Source organism: Pleurodeles waltl, chromosome 11 (assembly GCF_031143425.1).
Source record: "Pleurodeles waltl isolate 20211129_DDA chromosome 11, aPleWal1.hap1.20221129, whole genome shotgun sequence".
In the NCBI taxonomy this organism is placed as follows: domain Eukaryota; kingdom Metazoa; phylum Chordata; class Amphibia; order Caudata; family Salamandridae; genus Pleurodeles; species Pleurodeles waltl.
Window position 1 is genome coordinate 751,388,002 of NC_090450.1, and position 20,439 is coordinate 751,408,440.

Sequence of the window (20,439 nt, forward strand, 5' to 3'; positions counted from 1 at the left end):
CCCTGTCATTTTGCTTCTGACCTTCTGTTTTTGATCCTGTGCTGAGTCTTATTTTGCTGGCTTTAAGAGTCTGGGCACTTTACCACTGCTAAACAGTGCTAAAGTACAAGTGCTCCCTATATAAATTGTATTGGTGATTGGTTTGCCTGTGATTGGCTTAGTTGAGTTACTAGTAAGTCCCTAGTGTAGTGCATCACGTGTGCCCAGGGCCTGTAAATCCAATGTTACTAGTGGGCCTGCAGCACTGATTGTGCACGCAAATGAGTAGCCCTGTAAACATGTCAGGCCTGCCATTGCAGTTCATGTGCGTGCAGTTTTCAACACATTTGCCAGGCCCAAACATTCCTTTTTATTACCTGTCAGTAACCCCTAATGTAGGCCTAAGGCAGCTCCATGGGCAGGACACATTGAATTTAAAAGGTAGGACATGTATTGATTGGTGTGCTTTACATGTCCTCATAGTGAAATACTGCTAACCTTGGTTTTCAATATTGCAAAGCCTATGTCTCCTATAAGGTAGCACGGGGATTGCCTTGAAAATCTTTTAAGTGTAATTTCCAATTGAGAGCGGATAGAAATATGTAGTTTGGGGTCTATGAACTCACAATTTAAAAACACATCTTTTGGTGAAGTTGGTTTTTGAACTGTAAGTTTAAAAATGCCACATTTAGAAAGTGGGCATTTTGTGCCTCTGCCTGTCTGTGAAATACATGTCTGGGTCAGGATGACAGTTGGGCTGTTTGTGCATTCACTCTAGATAGGTGCTGATGTGTGCCCTGCATATCCTGATGGCCCATCACCAGGCTGATGGGTGTTCCTGAGCTAGAGTGGTGGGAAGAGCTGGCACTTGCACCTGAATAGAGCTGTGCCTGTCCTTACACAAATCAGTCTGCAACCCCCTGGGATGTGTCTGGAGCCATGGCAGAAAAGGCAGGGTCTTGTGCACTAAAAAGACTTCTCTTTGAAGTTTGCCTACTTTAAATACAGGAATGGGTATAAATATGGGACCTCTGACACTATAAAGATAGAACACTTCTGGAGTGAGGACATTCTTCCAGGAAGAAGAGATGGATGCTGTAGGAGGGACTGTCACGCTGCCTGTTGTTTATTTTGTGCTAGCCTGCTGCTTGCTGTTTCTGTCCTGGGAGTGAAAGGACTGGATTTTGCTTTCTACATCCTGCTTTCCAACGTTCTCCAAGGGCTTGGACTGAACTTGCCTCTTGTTAGGAATTTTCAGGGAGATCAAAGAATTCACCTGCCAGCGCCTGGGCTCTCTTGTGAGAATCCTGACTTACAAGTGGTGCCAAATCCAATTCCTGGAGCCCTGGGAATGAGTTCTGGTGCAACATGGAAGAAAGTAGTCCATCGATTTCCTGAACAGCTTCGGAACCGGTGCAGCTTTCTGACCCAATGCCAGTGCCTGCACTGGAGCTGTGATCCCCGCTGAGTGCAACGACCGCAAGCTATAACTCAGGCCCGACACTGCCACAGTGCCTCCACTGTCCCGGCACAGCATCCTGAGTGCCGTGTCACTGATGTCTGTGACATTCGACTCCAACTCCGCCACAGCACCTATGGCCCAGTGGTGTGATTGTGATGACTCACATTTTGACCTGTTTCAGATTTACCGTCCCTGCCATGTCATAAGAAATGATGCCTCGCAACCGACGCTGCATCACCTCACCTCCACTGTCTAGCAGTGAGGAGCCAATGCCTCACCTCCCGGGTAGCAGTAAGAATCGATGCAGCAATGGCTTCAGCAATGCCTCACCTCCCTGACTCCATGCAATGTCTTTGTTTCCTCGCTTCCCAAGTTACTGTACCTGGTGTCCATGCAACTCAGTGACTGGCCTGCACTTCCTTGCAGGTGGCGTTGGCCTGTTGGAAGCGACTCATCAAGACTCCATGGTAGCCCCAGTTGGAGCTATTGTGTTTCTAAGTGCTATACTAAAATGTAACCTTTGAAAATTCATATCTTCACTTGTGTATGTTGGATTTTGGTGTGGAATACTTCTGTGGTGTCTTCACTGTGTCACTGTGTGTGTGCGGGTACAAATACTTTACACATTGCCTCAGGGATAAGCCTGACTGTGTGTGCCAAGCTACCAAGGGGTGAGCAGGGGTTATTTTAGCTCTGTGTCTCCCTTACCATGACCAGAGTGAGGGTCCTTACTTGGACAGGGTACAAACCACTGCCAATTAGAGACCCCATTTCTGCCAATTATTTAGAAAATGTACCCGTCACAAAGAGTCTGGAATCACACTGCTCTAAACTATGATCCCTTGTGAATACGTCATCAAAAAGTGCATGCAGTGGTATGTAGAACAAATGTCTGCACCTACGGATGTCTGCAGAAACAGTGTAATCTGTCAAAATTTAACAAATTACTTTTTGAGAAATATTTACCATTCCCTCAGCAGTTCTAATGATTCCATTCACATGTATTCATTTTCAAATACATTACTCAGCAACACATCAGATAGTATTATAAGCATGACATTGGATATTATTGAATATTTTTAGCACTACATTGAAAGACTTGCCAATCAACAGTTTACACATTAGTGCACACACATTTACATCTCTGACAATCTATGCACAGTTAGGTCTTTATTGGTTTTAAGGAGCCAACCAAAATTCCTACAACTGTCTGTTACCCGCCTGTAGGAAATTGGGTTACTGCTTGAGAGTGTGAAAATTACTGAAGTAGCAATTGCAATTCTTGTCAGGGTGAAACACAAGCAAACTGCAAATTAACCTGTGCTCAACTCTCTGATAGCGTGGCACAAAAGCAGTCAGGCTTAACTTAGATGAAATGTGTGAAGCATTTATGCAGCACTTCAAACAGTAATAAAGTGAACGCACAATACTTTCAAAATCCCACACCAATTTACAAAAATAGAGCACAATTTAAGAAATTATTTGAGACCAAAGCAACAAAGATTCAATTAGGAGAACCGGAGTTGAGTAATTTTAAAAGTTTTGTGAGAGCAACGAGCTAAAAAGCAAAAAGAGACAGCCACAGTTATTTGGCCACGGTAGACCGGCTCCAAGTCAAAAGTTTAGGCTGAACCCGATGGAGTGTGGGCTGGATGCAGAACTGAGTTCAGTCTGCTGAGAAAATACCTTGTGGGCCTGGGCATCGAGATGCGAAGTCCTTGCTTCAAGATATACTGCCAGCATCGAGAAGCCATTGACAAATAGCTGTGGTGCGAAGTCCAGCATCCAGAAGTGTTGCGCAGCGGTGGGGTTGATGGCCGACTATGAGTAGTTGAGATGCACGATCCTGCCTCATTGTCAAGGAAACCAGTGGGGCTTGTGGAGACTTGTGATTCAATGCATCGGTGCAGGAGATGAGATGCGTCACGCTGGGCCAGTGTCAGCATCGGTCAGCGTCGAAGAAGTCTTCGGTACTGGCAGGGACTTGCAATGAGATTCGTTGATGTCGAGGAGGGGCTGAGCTGTGTCGTGTTGGGCCAAAGTTGGTGGCGGGCTGAGTAATGTGTTGAGAAGTGCAGAGATGTCTGTTATGTCCTAGTGACGTGGAACGGGAGGCAGCCAACTGGCCCAATCTGAGCTCTGGGTCCATGACAGGCAGGCTGGATTCAGCAGGGCAGCCCACAGCAGAAGATGAGCCTTGGCAGCAAAGCAGTCCTTAGGCAGAAACAGGTCAGTAGGGCATAGTTCACAGCTGGGCAGTCCTTCTTCCTGGCAGACTCCACAGGTCCAGATGTGATCTGTAGAGTTGGATCTGAGGGTCCACTATTTATCCTTGGGACCAGCTTTTAAGTGGGAGACTTTTCTAGAGATTCCCATCTATCAGAGGTGTAACAGAAATTCCTGCGTCCCTGCCATGGCCCAAGATTGTTTGGGGTCACTAAAGATTAGTGTGAAGCCCTATGTGAGTGTGCTCAGGCATAGGCTTTGTGATGTGAAAGTGTGGTAGGGGACAGCTCCACCCCCTATCAAGTTAGAGATGACCCATCTTGCCAACACTTAGTCCTCATTTGTCTCACTCTCTAGGAGAAATACACAAAGACTAACAGTCACCTACAGCTGGTCATGTGACCCAGGTTACATACAGGTTGCAGGCACTAAATAGTTGGGACAAGAAAATGACAACTTTCTAAAAGAGGCATTTTCAGAATTGTGACTTAAATCCAACTTTCCTTTTAAAGAGGTTTTAAAATCTAAATTCTTTAGATACCAAACTTGGCATTCCCACTTGGGCCAATTGGAAATTATCACTTATTAAAGGTAGTACGGTAACCTATTGTTATCCTCTGGCAGAGTAGGCCATGCAGGATTGAAAAAGGAATTTAAGCTGTGTTCATTAATAACACGTATAAAACTTAATAAGTGCATGTACAACTTTTTAAATTGGCGGCACTTGACCCTATAGATGTTTTAGGTTTCTGACAGACTACCCTAAAGGTGACTTAGACATACTACAAATGAAGGTTTGGGCCCGGCAAAAGGTTTTATTTGCAAGGCCAAAATGGAAGTTTAAAACTGCACGTACAGGCTGCAACGGCAGGCCTGAGACATTTTTAAAAGGGTACTTAAGTGGGTGGCACAATGAGTGCTGCAGGCCCACTAGTAGCATTTAATTTACAGGCTCTGGGTACAAGTAGTACCACTTTACTGGGGATTTACAAGTAAATTAATTGTCCCAATTGGGTGAAAGCTAATTTCACAATATTTAAAGGAGAGAGTACAAGCCCTTAAGCACAGTTTAGAAGAGGTGAAGTATGCAGAGTCCTAAAGCCAGCAAGAAGGAAGTCAGCAAAAACAGGAGGATTGAAGGTGAGAAGTTGGGGGGAAACCACGCTGAGGATGTCGGGCCCAACACCGCCCCATTACTAATCTTGTGTCTGTGATGCTAAGAAGTGTTGGAGTGGGAATTTCTTGGCCTTCAAAAGGGCCCCTGGAATTCTAGAATTCTGCATATGTATGAATTTGCTGCATTTGCCACATGATCCAGCCTGTGCTACCTAATTTGCAGATTTTAACAAAAGAAATGTTTTGCTTCAAGCTCAAAGGTTACTAAAAGCATGGTGACATATGTGCTTGTATTGGAAGGCCCTTCACAAAGATTAACTGGTCATATTTCAGTTGCTTATTTCTGTTTTTGTTTGTTAAATTGCAATATTTGCCCATACAGTATTACCATGTGTACAATTTACAAAATAATGAAGTAATGCTATCAAAAAAGTGATGCATTATGCCATATAATTTGGCTTTTCTTGTAGCATAATTTATTCAACACTGCCACATAATTTTGTGCTCCCTGACGCATATTTCTAGTGGCCCTGGTGTTGATGTAGGCAGCATGAGTGTGCATATATGTGTCTCTTTGTTAAATGGGCCACATGGCAAAGCAGTGTATTTCCTGAATGTTGAATGCTTTCAACATATCCCTGCAGGGCAGTCTTCTGAGAGAGGGTGATTTTGTCTTGTTATATTTTGGATCACAATTAGTATTACCCCCAATAAGCATGAATCGACAGACCCCCACCAACCAAGGTGTATCAAATCTGCTTTCCTATTGTGACATTTGTCACACTTCACTTCTGCAATCAGTCCATCTGACTGCATCCTGGTTGGAGTCCAGTAGACTCTTTAAATTAATTTAGAATGAATAGGTCTGTGCCTACTAATTCAAAAGATTCCTATTGAAAATTACCAATTTGTAGCTGCAAGAGGTAAAGTGTTGTGGCTTGGTTCATTTCTATCAGCAGAATTAGAGATTCAAGGTACTCAGGTTCCTTCTGACAGTCTGGGAAAGTAGTCATGAGCACAATTCTAAATCTAAAGTAGTGAATTGTGTCTAGTGGTGTCAGGATGGTGTCATCCAAGGAGGATGATGACATCCTCCTTGAACTGCTCAGGTTTAGTAAAAATACTTTCTTGAAAAAGCTATGCTATATGAATTATGTTAAGTTCTGTCAGCTGCTACACCACACCACTTTTCAAGACCAACAGCAAACATGCACACCATTTCAAAGGCATCGTAGAGGAGGAAAGCATACCCACTGTACAACATTTCAAGGTAAATCTGGTGCACCTTACTGGGTTCTCCTCCACTGGTGACGTTCTTGTTGAGAAAAAAAGCACTGCCACAAGCAAAATCTGTAAGATCGCCTCATCCCCAGACACAAGGTGCAGCAAGTTAATAATATGCAAATTGCAACTGAGCCCATAGTAATACATTTCAAAGTTGGCAGGCAATAATCCTTCCTGTTCACAAGGTAAAATGACTTAACCAATGTATTCTCGTTTCTGACAGACTCCAGTTAATTATTAGGTTTTTAATGTGGTTAAAAAATAATTCAATTACTTACTTTTAATCTTCATTAACTCCAAATACCTTTTCTCGTACCAATACTTACTAAGATGGGGAGTTTAACCTCTACCCAGGAACCATGTGAAAGCCAATCAGAAAGTTTCATGCTATGCGCCTCCCCCCCATCTCTAATTCCCTCCCACCAATCAGGTGATAAGAGAGGACAGAGCCCACAGCACTTCCTGTATATTCTCAAGCCAACGCGAGGATTCAGGTTGTGAAGAAGGGACTTGGAAGAATTGGTACTAAAAAAGGTATTCAGAGTAATGAAGATTACCAGTAAGTTATTGAATCATTACCTCCACAACCTTTATCAACCTTCATCTTGTGCCAATACTTACTAAGATGAGGACATACCAAAGCCACTTAGCAAACAACCTGAATCCCAAGAACAACCCAACTCTTGGATAATGTTGATGAAACACCTTAATTTAGTGTCACCCAAGAGAGGATGAGAAATTAGCAATCAAGGGATTCAAGGCTTATCAGCAGTCAGAACCTTTGTGCCAAAATCCAGAGAGTCCCACACATCCAGCCCATAATGGGAAACAAAGGTGGACAGTGTTGCCCAAGTGGCCACCCTACAAATATCAGCCACAGAAACACCAGCAGCTTCAGCTCGGGAAGCCGCCATCCCATGAGTAGAGCTCCTCTGGGCCCCACCTGGCAAGTGTGTGTTTTGAGAGGCAGAAGCAAGAGAAATCAGCGACTCTATCCATCTACTTAAGGTAGGAGTGAATACTTTCCAGCCATGATGGAGAACACCAGAATTGACAAACAAACTCTTGAATTGTCTGAAATCCAGTGGCCTTCACAAACAGACCTGCACGCTCTTACAACATCCATGGTGTGCCACACTTCTTCCAAAGGAGGAGAGGGAGCTGAAAAAAGGAGGGCAAAGTAGATTCCTGGTGTTGATGAAAAGAGAAGACCACCTTAGGAAGGAATTCAGTACCTAGTTTGAGAACCAACCTGCCTGGAAAGGTCAAATAGACAGACACCGCAGTTCTCCCTGTCCACGGGCTGAAGTAATAGCCACCAGGAAAAACACCTTGAAAGACAGAAGCTCAAGGGAAACACTCTCTAATGGCTCAAAAGGAGGGAATTGTAACACTTTGAGAACCAGAGGGGGATCCCAGGTGGGGACAAGAGGCCTAACTGGAGGGCAAAGCAAAGAAAACCCCTTCAGAAGGCAAGAACCTAAGGCATCCATCTCCTTGACACCCCTAGGGGCCCTAACAGCCTTGAACACAGCCCACTGCATTTCCAAAGCACAAGTGGCCAAGTCCTGCTGAAAGCCATCCTGTAAGAACTGCAGAACCCAGGAAGGGTGGCAAGTAGTGAGGTCCAGCGCTCTCTCTGTGTACCAGGAGAAGAAAGACAACAAATGATGGCCACAGGAATTTCTAGTGGACAGACGTCTCGAATGTTGACTACAGTCCACCACACAAGGGTACAGACCCTGCAACCTCAGACCCCTCCTCTCAGTAGCCATGCAGTCAGAGATAACCACTTGCATAAGTCTGGGTGAAGAATTGAGAATCTGAGTGGAGTGGGGAGAGGTAACAGACTCCATTCCAGTGCCACCGCCATTATCTTCAGCAAAGAGAACCACCCCATCTGAGGTAAAAAGGGAGCAACAAGGAAGAGGTGTACCACCTCCCTCCGCAGCCATGCCAATAATTTGGGTATCAAGGGGAAGAGATGGAAGGCATACAAAAAACATGAGGCCATGGATGTGTGTAAGAAGATGAAAAAACAGGAAGTGTCCTCTCATATCACCAGATTGGTGGGGGGGATTGAAGAGGGGATGCAGATAGCATTCAACTTTCTGATTAGCTATAACTAGGTCACATGGTGCTTGGATAGAGGTTAAACACCTCATCTTAGTAAGTATTGGTATGAGATAAAGGTAATGGTTGTGGAACTGACAATGTATAACAAACAATATAAAAATCAAAAGGAAATTGACAGGGGACTGACCCTTATGGTAATGGGCCGATTCACTGCCTGATAAAAATACTATCCTACTTGTATTACTTGGCATTGTTCCTTGGCGGGCACAAATGAAAAGAGGGGTCAATGAGTCTCTCCACAAGCTCCCATTGACCTTAGTTTGATGCTTGCCTGTTGCATGCACTAGGCCCAGCCACACAAGTGAAGAAGGATTTTTATCTGGAAAAATGTGAGAATTCCTTGTCATATGAATTTTGTGGATTCATTCCTGCTGATTCTGATAGCTTTGCATCACAGAAATCTAAGGAAGATGTGCAATTTTAAAGTTTTTATCAGAGAGATTGTGGAATGGAAGGTGGAAGGAAATGTGTGGCTCCCCACAGATTCCAGAACTTTCCATCACAGAATTGTGAAGACATTTTTTTAGTCAAAGTTTCAGGTTTTCAAGGGATCCTAGGTAAAACAACCTAGTGAGAACAATGCAAATCACCCCGCCCTGAACACCCCTAGGTGTATAGTTTTAAAAAATGTACAGGTTTGCAAGGTTTCCCTAGGTGCCTGCTGAACTAAGGTCCAAAACCTACAGCTACCCACTTTACAAAAAAATTTCAGTTTTGAGTGGAAAAATGCAATGTGTCCATGTTGTGTTTTGGGACATTTATTGTTGCGTACACTAAGCCTACTCACACAAGTGAGGTATGGTTTTTACTGGGAGACTTGGGGGGGGGGGGGGTGGCTAGTGGAAGAAAGGTTGTCTGCCTGCAGTTTCCAGAACTTTCCATTACAGAAATATGAGGAAAATGTGTTTTTAGTCAAAGTTTGAGGTTTGCAAGGGATTAAAAAAAAAACTGGTGAGAGCCATGCAAGTCACCCCACCATGGATACAACCTAGGTGTATAGTTTTTTTTAAAATATACACGTTTCCTAGGAGTCCCTAGATGCTGCCTGAGCTAAGGTCCAAAATCCATAGCTACCCACATTGGAAAAAAAGGGTAAGATTTCAATGGAAAAATGTGATGCATCCATGTTGTATTTTGGGCAGTTTCCTTTTGTAGGCACTAAGCCTACCCAGACAAGTGAGGTACCAGTTTTATTAGGAGACTTGGGGGAATGGCGAGTGGATGGAAGTTTGTGGCTCCCTGCAGTTTCCAGAAGTTTCCATCACAGAAATGAGAGTATCTTGTGTTTTTAATCCAACCTTGAGGTTTACAAGGGATTCCAGGTAAAAAACCTAGTTAGAGCCACACAAGTCACCCCAACCGGTATACACTAAGGTGTCTAGTTTTCAAACATTTACAGGTTTGCTAGGTTTCCCTTGGTGCCAACTGAGTTAGGGTCCAAAATGTACAACTATCCACATTGAAAAAAAGGGTCAATTTTCAGAGAATAAATGTGATGCTTCCATGTTGTGTTTTGGCCCATTTCCCATTGCAGGCACTAGGCCTATCCTCATAAGTGAGGTATTGTTTTTATCAGAGGACTTGTGGGAGCATAGAATAGTGGAGCATTCGGTATTACCAATTGAATTTTGTGGCATTTGTGCCTTTCAAATGTAAGCCAATTTATAAGAAAAATATCCATAAGATCACAGGCAAGTATGGGTACCCACAAATTCAGAGATGTAGAAATAACCACTGCTCCTAAATTCCATATCTTGTGCACATTTCAGAAATGCATAGGTTTCCTTGACACCCTTTTTCAATATACATATTTCACCATACGAATTGGTGTTTACCCAGTACTCAAAGAAAATCCATTGTAAGGTGCAGCTCAGTTGTTGGCTCTGGATACCTTGGGTTCTTAGAGAACCTACAAACTATATATATCTCCACATCCAGAAAGGTCCAGCAAATATAATGGTATATTGCTGTTGTAAATTGGCCACTATGATAAAAAGTTACAAATAAATATGTTGTCACTAATGGCTGTTTTTCCTACTCATTTTCAGTAGTTCTTCATTTCAACAGTTATTTTCATTTGAAACCCCTTGAGGGATCTACACATATGAACCCTTGCTCAATTTATATTTTGTCTACTTTTCATAAATCTATAACTTTTCTGGATCACCCATGGGTTTCACGCTGGTTTTCACCACAAACTGAAAATAGGTTGAGAGCACAAATAAAAGGAAAAAAAAAGGCTACCTCTTTGAAAAATGCCAAAACCTTGGTACAAAATTAAGTTTTTTATGATGCTCTGCATGTTCCTGAAAGCCAGGAAGATGGTGACTTTAGAACAGCAAACCGTTAATTGATTCCATTTTCAGGGAAAAATAAGACACTTATCCAGAGGACCTCTTTCCTATTTTTCTCAAAAAACTCAAAAGTTGCTGTATTTTGCCTATTTTCTCAGTCCTTTCCAGGGGAATCCACAAACCCTGGGTACCTTTAGAATCCCTGGAATGTTGGAAAAAGGATACAAACTAGGCATGAATACCTTTTGGGACAAAGGTTATAGAGCTCTGAGCACCAGCTACCCCAACAGCAAAAAAGGGCTAAGCACTGGGTGGTGTGGTGTAGTGGGTGGTCAGGCAGTTAAGAGACTGAAGGTAAGAAAACAAACTAAGGTCAGTTTATTAATTTCTCCAGGGAAGATGTCCTTTCCCAAGCAAGTGGTATTAAAGTCAGTCCTTTACAAACATCTCACTGGTAATAACACTGTGATCATATGAAGCAAGGATCGCACTGGTGTAGTTCGACTGGTTGCTCACCCCCTTACACCCTTTGTAAAATTAGGAGGAACTGGCACATTAGTGACAAACGTAGAACTATATAACCTCAGGAAAGAGTTTGACCAGGCAAAGGTTAGTATGAACATTAAAACATGTTGATGAATTGGATGGTCTGTTATCTTGTGATAGGAAGACTTTAATGATAAAGGTTATCAGAGAGTCAAACCATGCAAAATAGTACCTAGGCTGTAGCATTAGAAACACTAAATCACAACCTCACATGAGCTTCCCTTGACTGGCTGAACTAAATGAAAGAGGAACCCAACAACAAAGCGTGGCACATTACATGGGTGAGGATACATCGCCAAAGAGTTAAGACTTAGGGAATCCTTGTTCCATACAAGGTTCAGTAAACACAGACAGAGATGTCATTTTTGAATAGTCACTGTTATCATAGGGAGGCTGTGAAACATTCCTCAAATCCTACCTCTTCTGCTTGGGCCCTACATACAAGGTTCTTCTATAATCAAGACACAAATCAACAGCTGATCGGACTGTCATCTTAGGGCCGACAGAAGACAGCAATGAATGAGGGAAACATCCTTTTTTACTACTTTTTTTTCCCCGAAGGTCGTGGTTAACGAAAGCGCAACAACGCTTTTTTTTAACCACGACTCCGTTTTTTTGTGCCTTAACTACGTATGTTCTGAACAACGAACATGCGTGGTTAAGGTACAAAGAAGGGAGTTGGCGAAGGTAAGTGGTGGGTTTAGGTTTTGGGGAGTGGGTGGGGGTTCAGGGGGTTTTAGGTTTTGGGGTGGGGTTGGGGGGGTGGGGCGTTTTTGGTTTTGGGGAGGGGGTGGGGGGTCAGGGGGTTTTAGGTTTTGGGGTGAGGTTGGGGGGGATGGGGCGTTTTTGGTTTTGGGGAGGGGGTGGGGGGCCAGGGGGTTTTAGGTTTTAGGGTGGGGTTGGGGGGGTGGGGCGTTTTTGGTTTTGGGGAGGGGGTGGGGGGTCAGGGGGTTTTAGGTTTTAGGGTGGGGTTGGGAGGGTGGGGTGTTTTTGGTTTTGGGGAGGGGGTGGGGGGTCAGGGGGTTTTAGGTTTTGGGGTGGGGTTGGGGGGGTGGGGCGTTTTTGGTTTTGGGGAGGGGGTGGGGGGGTCAGGAGGTTTTAGGTTTTGGGGTGGGGTTGGGGGGTGGGGCGTTTTTGGTTTTGGGGAGTGGGTGGGGGGATCTGGGGGTTTTAGGTTTTGGGGTGGGGTTGGGGGGGTGGGGTGAGGGATGTAGGGTGAATGGTGCCTATTGCTAATGATTTTATCAGGAATGCCTTTACAACGAAATATCGTTGTTAAGGCATTCGTGGTAAAATCATTAGTAGTAGCAACAAGGTCGGTGTTCCGACCTCGTTGTTAAGGCAGTAGTTGTTTTTTAATTCGTTGTTTCGTCGTACAATCAATGAATGATCCTTGTCAGAGTTAAATGGGTAAAAAAACAGATTGAGGTCAGTTTATTAATTTTAGGTTTCAGAGTGAGGTTTCTGCTGTAGTTGAAATCAAGGTGCCTTAATGGTTCACCTGAACAAGGCTATTGCCTCAATCGTAGGCCACCAATGTCCAACCAACATCTGGTAAAGCCATCATTTATCACACATTCTGTTGTTCTGGCATTTAGTTGGAATTAATTGCTATTGATCATTTTGACTGCAGCATCCTTAAAGGATTGAAATGTCTGTTGAATGATGCCAAGGTCACCTTCTTCCAAATAATAATCATTAGCATATCCACAGACATTTAAACCACAACTATGGATCCGCATGGCCAGAGGTTTTAGAAAGATGTTAAAAATAGTATGACTGAGTGCATAATCCTGTGGGACTCTGCAGTTCACACATTAAGATTTTGGACTGTGTGATCTTAAAAAGACAGTAAGGATTCTGTCCCTCAACAAATTAACCAAACCAAGGACTGTTTCCCCTTTTCCTAGCTAATTTAACCACTATAATACAATGGTATGAGAGACTTATGATAGGCAGCAGATAGCTCCAAAAGGACTAATATCACCTCTTGTCCCACATCTCAAATTGACAAAAAGGGATCTAATGCAGCATCCAACATCAATTCTCTTCCATTAGCAGGACTAAAACTGTCGAGCTTATTCAAATAAGTGATTTAGATCCAGATGTTGTGAAAAATGTGAAGTAGCATCACTTTCAATAACCCCTAGTGGCGAAAGACAGCAGCAAAATAGGGGTGAATTTGGATAGCTTTTTAGGATCAGCTCCTGGTTTTTGAGCATAGGGTTAACAGCAGTCTCTTTCCAAGTAGGGGCTGGAACACTAAGATGTGCACAGTTGTGCACCTTTGTGAATCTCAAGACAGTATTAAATGACTCTAGTAAGATGGTCTTCATTTCCCAGGGAGCATTTGGAAAACCTGATTGTTTAAAAAATAAAAAAGAAGGCTAGAGTCCAGACCTCCTTGCTTGCGTGAACTAGTGATATCACAGTAAAGAAACCTAAAGACGACACCTCATAAACCAAAGTAAGTTAAAATAGCAATACGGGGCAAATACCATAATGTCCTTTGCAGTAAATTGGAAAATGAGGGGCCTTGCTCCCCAAACCTTACTAAGGAATGAAAGAAAGGGGTCCAATATAATCATCGCAGGGAGCCAGGCCTTCTAAAAGTAGTATATATTCTATTAATACCTTAGCAATGCAAGATAAGAACATTCAATGACAATTTATTGTATTGTCTCAAGGCCACAGCCACAGAATCAACAGACAACAAGACATGCCCCTGTTATTCCCAGCCAAGGCAAGCCCCAACTTTATCATCATTTTTTTGATTGCAATTAAATATCTATAAACAACAGGCATTCAACGATTAGGCCCTCTTGATCAATAGTGAGGTTAAATCTGTGCATTCAGAGAAACTAATCCCTTTCGGTTGTATCACTGAAGATAAATTATGCAAACATATACCCTATATTATGCAGACCTATGTGCTACGTAAGTTTTTCCTTTTAAATTAGGAACCTTTTTAGCAGCCGCTACCATTAAGAAACCATTTATTCTATGGAATTAAGAAGGACGTCTAGCACTGAATTCTTCCTACAGCCCATATTAAGAATTATGTTGACTGATGGGTTGCAAAGGTTTCTTTTCTGTTTCTTTGGCTTATGGATTCGGGGTTTATTCTGGAGACATTGAAACAAGCATTAGCAAAGCAACTTACTCTTGGCTCTAGGACCTATAGGCTTTGGCAATGCCTTTTGACAATATGGTACACCACTGGGGCAAAAAGCAAATACTTTTTTCTGATGCTGTGCAGAATCTGTAAAAACAAATAAATAAAATAAAAAAATATATCCATGTAAGCACCAAGTGGGAAGACAAGGGAAAAGCAATGCACGAGGAAAAGAGGAAAATGTGGGGTTGGGGAAGTCAGCAGGCAAGCAGTGGAAGGAAACAAGTCAGCCAAATCAAGAGGATGCTCCAGTTGAGGTTCAACAGAAGCAATCACATTAGAAGCAAGCATATGAGAATGACAATAAAGCCAACCAATGCTAAGCAGTGTGTGGGCTACAAGCTGACTTTGAAATTCCTGGTAAGCCCGCAATAGGTATTTTCCAAATAGACAGATTGCACTGTCTAATAGGCAAGACCTAAAAAAGGGACCCAGGTATTTTTTTGCAGTTTTAAATAGTGTGCTCTCGACCCAGAGTTACTGGAGCACTTTACATGAGCATCAGTTAAATTAAGCAAAGTCACATTCGTTTTTTAGGCATGTGGAAATTAATGGATTTGCCATTCATTACAGGATGTTGAACCAACTCCAAGACTCAAACCTGCTTTCCAGCTTAAACGTCCGCTGCTCTGGCAGGGCAGGACTGGGAACCCAAAGCAACTCTTGCAATTTTGTCAGTCCAGCCATCTGGCCCGGGGGGCGGCAGTTGGAGGGGCAGTACGGAAGGAAGAATGTGAAGCACTGCTGCTTCTGTTACTGAGGGCTGAGTTTGCACCACTGCTCAAAACCTGCCTCCACTGCTTCAAAACTGGCCCTCACCATTCCAGCAAACCCTGAAAACACTGGATGCCTGCTACGGCCAGTCCAGCCCCACACTCTGCTATTACACTCTTTCCCTAAAATTATTACATCATTAGCTTATGTCATGTTGCCGCAAGAATATATAGAAAGCTTCTCCAAAGCAGTGGGTTGATGCTACAAAAAAACAATTGATGCTCATTGAGCGGGCGAGGGAGGGTTTCAGAGAGCGATATTAAAAAATTAAACATTGCATCTCCATGTGGGCATCCGTCTGCAGTTATTAATGTCAAATGGCTTATAATATTGTGGTTCAGTTAACATCGGGGCAGTATTTGATTTGGTTGACAGTGAGATATTTTAACATAAACTTGTGCGAAGAGTTTACTTTCTGTCTTGCAAATCTTGTTTATAGGCAAATGGGCCCAGTTGAAGTTGATCACAGGGTTGTCTTAGAAGGCAAACATTGATACCCAATGGTGTTAAGCAAGACTGCATGCTGGCCCTCCTTCTATTTGGTTCTTTACTTAGCAGATCTTCTTAACCTTTCAAATAAGGCAATTTTTATCCACAAAAAATGAAGGCAGTCCATATTCCTTGCTTATTATATGCACTCATGCTTTTGATTCTTGACCCATTGGATTACAACATAAATGTTTTCCGGTTAACGTGGACAAGCCTAAAATACTTAACATTTTCTTATGACTTGAATTGGTTTCACCATTTCTCTTTTTTTAGATCTAGTGTCTGACTACAATTTCATACTTACTGTGGTTTTATTAGAAGTATGGAGTGGTTTCATTTTAACTGCTTTTTATGTAAAAATGTATTCATTGGTGTGATAAATTGGGTTGCTGGGGTTGTAAGCCCTACCCAGTAAGCCACCGTAATCCTTGTCAGGGTGAACCACAATCAGTCACAAAATTTACCCTGTGCTTAACCCTCTGGTAGCTTGGCACACAAGCAGTCAGGTTTAACTTAAAGGCAATGTGTAAAGTATTGTTATGCACACAAACAGAAACAAAGTGAAAACAAACGAAAAAAATCCCATACCAATAGGGAAAAATAGAGTGTAATTTAATAAATTATTTGACACCAAAATGATAAAAATCCAATCAGTTTACCGGGAGATATGTAATTTTGAATGTTTCAGGTAAATATAGTGCCCCGTTAAGTAAGAATGGACCATCCTGCCAACACTCAGGCCCTCTTTTGTGATACTGTTTGGGAGGAATACACAAAGGCTAAGTGCCAACTACACCTAATCATGTGACTCAGGATACCAGGCTCCAAATTATTAGGACAAGAAAATACCAAATCACAATACCACAGGAAAATATCTGATGTGTGGAACTAGAGTGTTAGGCCTTAAGTGTGAGCCAGCCTCTTACACAATCTTTTTTCACAAAAAGGCCATCTGATTTATCTCTGAACAAATCCTTAGGACACTAGAGCCTGGAAGTTTCAGAATTTTAGTCTATTGATTTCTTCCTGTCTGTCCAGTCACTTTTTGACATACCACTAACAATGGTGTGATGTCCTCACACACCTACCAGGTGTCGTGCTTTATCATTTGACAACTCCATGCTTTCCAAAACCATGGTTTGATGGTGAGCAGGCATAAACCGTTGAATCAGGGAGGCACTTTAGTTAAACTAGGAATCCATAAAACAAATGAAAAACCAATTAATTTTACTTGGTGAAATTTCACCCAGTATTAAAACCTAGGTTTGGAGTACAGGGGAACTAGTACCCCAACCCCACTAAGTGTTGACAAGTTTCTGCCAAGGAGGCTCCTAAGAGTCCATGGCATTTATCAGGACATATGCAGGATCCCATAGAAGTATACAACCCTTGCATACACTATTGGAATCAAACAGATTCTTGCTACTAGCATTGCTCTCAGGTTCTTTGTCTACCTGTAGAAAAGCTAGTAAAACATGGATTAACTGTAAGCATGTATAGACAGACAGATTAGGACTTGACGTCCAAAGTACACACATAGTATCGCATGCGATGAGATTGTGACACTGCACACATGTATCATATACACATACAGTATCTGTGTAGTGTCACATAGCGACAATTTTCCACATTTTCCTTACCCAAGCTGAGGGTCAGTTGGACCCCATGGAAGAAGGAACCCCTGTAGTCACTCTAGGTAGGAGTAAAGAGATTGGAGATTAGCAATAACATCTCCAGTAAAAAGCTAAGTCAGATGTGTGCCCCTCTATGTCCCCACTTACTCGCTCTCAACTGAATCTATAGCGCCCATGGGTAGCTGGGTCTACTTCCTGTTTAGGAAGGATGAATCTACACTTGTCGCACAAGGACTTCATGTACTCAGACGCAGATGACTGTGCCTCGATCAAAGCCCCATGAATGCCCTGCCCACAGCTAGTGCAATCACTGTTCTCATATAGATGTTTCCGGGTACCAGGAGGAATGGTCCACCAAGATGAATCTATTGCCCAAGGCTGTCTTTGGTTTCAGAGTCCCCTTGATATCAATGCACACCCTTTCAAAGTGGGCGGCAATAACAGTAAGGGGAAACATGGGAAATCTCTTCTTTCCTCCTGTCTTCCCACTGCTCTGACAGGTAGGACAGGACCTACAGAACACATCCAAGGTAGTTTTCACCCAGTGCCAATAAATGAGTGTGACCAGCCTTTCAAATGTCTTGGTCTGCCCCAGTTTTCCAGTCATGGGTGTAATATGAGCCAGTCCCAGTAGGAAGACTCTGTTGCACTGGTAGACCACTTGCACATTGGTTGCCCAGGCTCAGGAACCTTAGTCTCGCTGTACAGGAGCTAATCTCTCAGAAGGTTAGGTGATCACCAGAGGTGTCTCCATTTGCCTGGCCTTCAGTCTGGCCAAATGCCATCGATAGTGGTGCACTCCTTCTGTGCTAGGCAGAATTTTGCCTGAGAGGGGCCTACTTCAGCTTGCCAATTGGCCAATTCAAGTAGGTCTCCCAATGCAGCAATGTCTTCCCCTGTAGGACCTGAAGCATCCTCCTCAGGTTCTGCTTCCTCCAAGACTGTGGGCAACACAGGAGTGGGTTTCCCATTCCCTCTGACCCTTCTGTTCTTGACAGGTGCCTGGGCCATTGTTCCAGGCTTCAGGGCCTTGGAACTTTTCTCTCGGGAGGCCATGGACTATGTTGTCATGCACCCCCACTCATCTAACATCTCCAAGTGTGGCTGGATCTTCACCTCCTTCCAGATGGTGTGTTTCACATTGTTACCCAACAGACAATCCACTGGCATCTGTGAACTCACTGCTACATTCAAGGAACCTCAGACCCCTCTTCCCCCATTCAAAGAGAACTCGAGATGTGGGTAGTGATCTAATGGTTGGACCCACCTGCTGTGAGGTAAAAATATGGCACTTGACAGTAGTCAAACTGTCTCCTGTGTCTCTCAGAGCCTCCACCCTCTGCCCATTGATGGTGACCCACTGCTTGTACTTCTTAGTATTACTAGGAATGTGAGTCTTGAGGTACCATCTCTTTGTCTCCAAGGAACACTAAGGTGACCTCTACACTACCCCTGCACTAAGTAGGACAAACTCCTCGCTGAGCACTATCCTAGCCATTCCCTAGGTTTGTTTACTAGTGGTAGGCTGCTGCCTCTTTGGGCAGTTGGGGGACTCCCATCGAATTCCAGTCCCTGTAACACCCAAAGAACTTAGAAGTGACCTAAGGTGTCCTGTGGAACCCTCCTTTTTTATGGCCATGCTTAGTCTGGGAATCCTACCCCTGGTAACTCTTTTGGGGGACTTTTAGGAACCCAGTTGTATAACTTTTTTTTTCTCCCCCTCATTGTTCTGTTGGGGACCCTGTCCATCCTTTAGGTGCTCTCCCTCATTTACCTTCTTGTAGGCACTGGTGCTGAGTCAGTGGTCGACCTCCGTACATGCCCCCTCAGATCAGTGAGTTCACTGTACACTAGGGCCCATATTTATACTTTTTTAGCGCCACTTTTTGATGCAAAAACGGCACAAACGTACAAAATACAATTGTATTTTGCAAGTTTGCACCGCTTTTGCATAAAAAAATTACGCAAATGCTGCACTAAAAAAAGTAAAAATATCGGCCTGGGTGTTGGTGGAGCGCTGGAAAACAATGCTGAACATGTCTTCCTGGCAAATAAATTGAATAGCCCTCAATACTCCTTCACATCACTGCCCTTCACCCAACCATCCAGTGCATTGCTAAAGTGATCCACAAAATCCAGAATTGCTAGGGGGAGTTCTGGATGTCCCTAAAAGTCTGCCTATGATTCTCTGGGGTAAGCCCATACTTTATGATAAGGTTTTCTTTCATGTAGGTGTACGTCATCCTGCCCACTTTTCCTCTGGCCAAAATCGGATCCCTCCGCTCACTAGGTATGTGTCTGCAAAGACTGCCCCCCCTCCGCCATCTATTCAGGGACCCTGTGAATCTCCAGGGCAAACTCATAGGCCTTGAACCACTTATCAATGTCATTCCCAACAGCAAATTTAGGCACAAGATCCTTGTATCCAGTGTGCTCCTCTCCCTCTCCTATAGCCTCCCTCTTTCACTGTGGCTAGCAACAATTGGCAATTTATGTTGCTGAATTATTTGCTTTAGATGGAAGAGTTCTGTAGGTCATTTTGCAAATGCATTTTTAAAATGCCTATATAACATCCCATCAAACTATGGCCCTCATTACAACCCTGGTGGTAAATCCCGCTTACCGCTGTGCTGAAGCCCGGCAACATACCGTGGCCGCGGCAGAAATCCGCTAAAGGTATTACGACCCACATCTCGTAATCCATCACAATACAGACACCCACACAAGTCCGCCACACCGAAGGTCAGTGATAAACTTGCGACACCAAAACCTACACTGTCACGCCAACAGAACTATGCCCACAGTACCACAACCCACGAATCAACGCGGCGGTCTTTCAACCACGGTAATCCATTGGCGGTACACGCGGCCACGCTCAAAATACACACACATTTACAAAACACATTGGACAATTCCAAATACACACACCTGATACACATACACACACACCACACCCACAACACTATAAATCACACACCCACATACCCACAACCCCTTACAACGATTTTTTTTTAAAAACGTACTGAGAGAGAGAATAGCAAACGCAACACCATCACTCAAACAACATCCACGCACCTCAAAGAACACACACCAACACAACACATCACACAGCACAACAAACAGCACCTCACACATCACCCACACCACATTATGGCACCTCAAAAACACCCCAGGTTTTCTTACGAGGAACTCAGGGTAATGGTGGAGGAAATCATCCGGGTAGAGCCACAGCTTTTCGGATCACAGGTGCAGCACACCTCCATTGCTAGGAAGATGGAGCTATGGCGGAGAATCGTCGACAGGGTCAATGCAGTGGGACAGCAC